Source organism: Schistocerca serialis, unplaced genomic scaffold (assembly GCF_023864345.2).
Source record: "Schistocerca serialis cubense isolate TAMUIC-IGC-003099 unplaced genomic scaffold, iqSchSeri2.2 HiC_scaffold_1185, whole genome shotgun sequence".
Taxonomy (NCBI): Eukaryota; Metazoa; Arthropoda; class Insecta; order Orthoptera; family Acrididae; genus Schistocerca; species Schistocerca serialis.
The window spans coordinates 210001-215000 of record NW_026047387.1 but is presented as its reverse complement, the minus strand read 5'-3'; the positions used below and the strand labels follow the sequence as shown (position 1 = coordinate 215000).

Sequence of the window (5000 nt, the reverse complement as noted above, 5' to 3'; positions counted from 1 at the left end):
ACCGAATCAAGAAAGAGCTATCAATCTGTCAATCCTTCCGGTGTCCGGGCCTGGTGAGGTTTCCCGTGTTGAGTCAAATTAAGCCGCAGGCTCCACTCCTGGTGGTGCCCTTCCGTCAATTCCTTTAAGTTTCAGCTTTGCAACCATACTTCCCCCGGAACCCAAAAGCTTTGGTTTCCCGGAGGCTGCCCGCCGAGTCATCGGAGGAACTGCGGCGGATCGCTGGCTGGCATCGTTTATGGTTAGAACTAGGGCGGTATCTGATCGCCTTCGAACCTCTAACTTTCGTTCTTGATTAATAAAAACATACTTGGCAAATGCTTTCGCTTCTGTTCGTCTTGCGACGATCCAAGAATTTCACCTCTAACGTCGCAATACGAATGCCCCCGCCTGTCCCTATTAATCATTACCTCGGGTTCCGAAAACCAACAAAATAGAACCGAGGTCCTATTCCATTATTCCATGCACACAGTATTCAGGCGGGCTTGCCTGCTTTAAGCACTCTAATTTGTTCAAAGTAAACGTGCCGGCCCACCGAGACACTCACTCAAGAGCACCCTGGTAGGATTGCAACGGGGTCCGCCTCGGGACGCACGAGCACGCACGAGGCGCGTCGCACGCCTTCAGCTCGCCCCACCGGCAGGACGTCCCACGATACATGCCAGTTAAACACCGACGGGCGGTGAACCAACAGCGTGGGACACAAATCCAACTACGAGCTTTTTAACCGCAACAACTTTAATATACGCTATTGGAGCTGGAATTACCGCGGCTGCTGGCACCAGACTTGCCCTCCAATAGATACTCGTTAAAGGATTTAAAGTGTACTCATTCCGATTACGGGGCCTCGGATGAGTCCCGTATCGTTATTTTTCGTCACTACCTCCCCGTGCCGGGAGTGGGTAATTTGCGCGCCTGCTGCCTTCCTTGGATGTGGTAGCCGTTTCTCAGGCTCCCTCTCCGGAATCGAACCCTGATTCCCCGTTACCCGTTACAACCATGGTAGGCGCAGAACCTACCATCGACAGTTGATAAGGCAGACATTTGAAAGATGCGTCGCCGGTACGAGGACCGTGCGATCAGCCCAAAGTTATTCAGAGTCACCAAGGCAAACGGACCGGACGAGCCGACCGATTGGTTTTGATCTAATAAAAGCGTCCCTTCCATCTCTGGTCGGGACTCTGTTCTGCATGTATTAGCTCTAGAATTACCACAGTTATCCAAGTAACGTGGGTACGATCTAAGGAACCATAACTGATTTAATGAGCCATTCGCGGTTTCACCTTAATGCGGCTTGTACTGAGACATGCATGGCTTAATCTTTGAGACAAGCATATGACTACTGGCAGGATCAACCAGGGAGCTGCGTCAACTAGAGCTGAGCAGCCGGCCGCCCGGGAGTGTGTCCCGGGGGCCCGCGCGAACACGCAAGCGTCCGCTCAATTATTCTGCAAACAGGAGGAGGCTGAGCTCCCCTGCACCATACACCTCGAAACCCTCTCAGGTCCCGGCGGCGCGCAGCGCCGTCCTAAGTACTTGGTCGGGTTCGAGAGAGGCGCAATCGCCCGGAGTTTGGCGAGTAGACGCTTTAGGTGCGACCACCCGTGCTCCCAACTGAGCTTGCCGCTGCCGACAGAGGCCCGGGAGCGTGCTGTCGTGGCATTGCCGGCGGGAGACAACACGCGCCACCTACGGTGACCGGCAGCTCCAACGCCAGCGCCACAGAAGGACAAAAGCCCCACTTGGGTGCCGAAGCGAACTCTCCCAGCACAGCGCACGCGCCAACACGTCCGCACAGCTGCGATACAAACCACCTGCGAGAACCGCAGAGGCGACCGAGCAGCAGACGGCGTCGCGGCGCCGAGCGCCGGGCGGCGGCGCATCCTCAGCGCACACAGTCCTCAATCGGACCAGCACACTGCAGATGTCCACCGCGCTTCGCACCGGGCCCGCGAGGACCTACTTTGGCCGCACGGCGCCGCGTGCAGGGTGCGCCGGCGCGCAGCTGCGCCGCCTGCCGCCTCCGTCGGCCGGCGCGCCTGCCAGTGGCCGCCCCCACCAGCCGGCTGTAGCGCGTGCGCCCACGCACCGCGCGGCCAGCACGCCGGGAGGCCCCCCCTCACCGGCCGGGGCCGGTCCCACCCAGCCACCGCCGCGTATCGCTTCACACCCACATGCCATTCACGTTCGTGGGCATGGTGGGTATCGCTGAAACAACCGGTTGGTAGCTCAACCGATCGTCGCCATCACTGATTCACCTCTAGCGAGAACAACCGCACCACAACGGTTTACCAGTTGTTCATTTGCGTAACGTCACCAGCAAACGTAGGCGTCCATCGCCATTTGCAAATTCAACGATTGTTGCATGCCTGTGTCAGGTGTCACGACACACTATGTCTGCCCACATACACGCAACAACATGTGCACGCTTCGCAAACACGTGGAAGGTGGCCCCCGTACGTATGCGATGTCCATTGCGCGAACGACTGTCAACCGGCCTCTGTCGCATGTCGCAGATGTGGAACGCAGTGCACCATGCTATCACGGTGTGTGAGAAGAGACGACAACGTCTGACAACACGCGCCACTACATCAACAGACGGCTCATGCTGATCGCCATCCAGGGCATACCACACTGCAATCCAGCTCTTATAGGGAGACGACACGTAGCTGCGTGCACAACATTTGGACCGCATGGTTCGCCGTTGTTGGCGCAGTCGTTGTACGGTCACATGTACCACGATGTATCATTCAGTACATGAGGACCAATGTGCAGTACAGTGTGTGATTTGGACGTACAATATCAGCGGACAGTTGACACAGGCCATACCACAGCGTAGGCTAAGTGCTTCGCCATGCGAATGCCAATGAACAACTGCGAATGCCAATGAACAACTGCAAAGGGCATTGAGCATGTACGTCCTGCTGCCATCCACATTACAGTGTATAGCTGCAAGGTGTTTAACATGAAGCGATACACTGGGGACCGGGCAGTGCGAGTAGCAAACTATATTGCGGGGGTTGCAGTTAGGCAACACTACACTAATTTAACGCGTCGTATGACAATTACAGAGCAGGTTAAGGCCCAACGTGTGTTGGGTTAAGGCCCAACGTGTGTTGGGTTAAGGCCCAACGTGTGTTGGGTTAAGGCCCAACGTGTGTTGGGTTAAGGCCCAACGTGTGTTGGGTTAAGGCCCAACGTGTGTTGGGTTAAGGCCCAACGTGTGTTGGGTTAAGGCCCAACGTGTGTTGGGTTAAGGCCCAACGTGTGTTGGGTTAAGGCCCAACGTGTGTTGGGTTAAGGCCCAACGTGTGTTGGGTTAAGGCCCAACGTGTGTTGGGTTAAGGCCCAACGTGTGTTGGGTTAAGGCCCAACGTGTGTTGGGTTAAGGCCCAACGTGTGTTGGGTTACAGCGCAATATGGGTTACGTTAAGGGGCAATATAGGTTAGGTTAAGGTACGATATAGGTTAGGTTAAGATACGATATAGGTTAGGTTAAGATACGATATAGGTTAGGTTAAGATACGATATAGGTTAGGTTAAGATACGATATAGGTTAGGTTAAGATACGATATAGGTTAGGTTAAGATACGATATAGGTTAGGTTACGGCGCAACATAGGTTAGGTTACGGCGCAACATAGGTTAGGTTACGGCGCAACATAGGTTAGGTTACGGCGCAACATAGGTTAGGTTACGGCGCAACATAGGTTAGGTTACGGCGCAACATAGGTTAGGTTACGGCGCAACATAGGTTAGGTTACGGCGCAACATAGGTTAGGTTACGGCGCAACATAGGTTAGGTTACGGCGCAACATAGGTTAGGTTACGGCGCAACATAGGTTAGGTTACGGCGCAACATAGGTTAGGTTACGGCGCAACATAGGTTAGGTTACGGCGCAACATAGGTTAGGTTACGGCGCAACATAGGTTAGGTTACGGCGCAACATAGGTTAGGTTACGGCGCAACATAGGTTAGGTTAAGGCGCAACATAGGTTAGGTTAAGGCGCAACATAGGTTAGGTTAAGGCGCAACATAGGTTAGGTTACGGCGCAACATAGGTTAGGTTACGGCGCAACATAGGTTAGGTTAAGGCGCAACATAGGTTAGGTTAAGGCGCAACATAGGTTAGGTTAAGGCGCAACATAGGTTAGGTTAAGGCGCAACATAGGTTAGGTTAAGGCGCAACATAGGTTAGGTTAAGGCGCAACATAGGTTAGGTTAAGGCGCAATATAGGTTAGGTTAAGGCGCAATATAGGTTAGGTTAAGGCGCAATGTAGGTTAGGTTAAGGCGCAATGTAGGTTAGGTTAAGGCGCAATGTAGGTTAGGTTAAGGCGCAATATAGGTTAGGTTAAGGCGCAATATAGGTTAGGTTAAGGCGCAATATAGGTTAGGTTAAGGCGCAATATAGGTTAGGTTAAGGCGCAATATAGGTTAGGTTAAGGCGCAATGTAGGTTAGGTTAAGGCGCAATATAGGTTAGGTTAAGGCGCAATATAGGTTAGGTTAAGGCGCAATATAGGTTAGGTTAAGGCGCAATATAGGTTAGGTTAAGGCGCAATATAGGTTAGGTTAAGGCGCAATATAGGTTAGGTTAAGGCGCAATATAGGTTAGGTTAAGGCGCAATATAGGTTAGGTTAAGGCGCAATATAGGTTAGGTTAAGGCGCAATATAGGTTAGGTTAAGGCGCAATATAGGTTAGGTTAAGGTGCAATATAGGTTAGGTTAAGGTGCAATATAGGTTAGGTTAAGGAGCAATATAGGTTAGGTTAAGTTACAATAGAGGTTAGGTTAAGGCGCAATATAGGTTAGGTTAAGGTACAATATAGGTTAGGTTAAGGTACCGTATAGGTTAGGTTAAGGTACCGTATAGGTTAGGTTAAGGTACAGTATAGTTTAGGTTAAGGTACAGTATAGTTTAGGTTAAGGTACACATTGTTGTAAGGAAAGGTGTAATGGGGGGGGGGGGGGGCCGCCGGTCGGTTTGTTGATTGTGAT

At 52.1% G+C, this 5000-nt stretch overlaps 1 non-coding gene across 1 annotated transcript in view; it reads right to left on the bottom strand.

Moving 5' to 3' along the window:
* LOC126434295 (small subunit ribosomal RNA) overlaps nucleotides 1–1362 on the bottom strand; it is a 1911-nt gene extending 549 nt beyond the window's left edge. The window contains exon 1 of the ribosomal RNA XR_007579117.1: nucleotides 1–1362. This exon is cut by the window's left edge and continues 549 nt beyond it. This is a non-coding gene — a ribosomal RNA (small subunit ribosomal RNA).
* Nucleotides 1363–5000: the final 3638 nt, after the last annotated feature.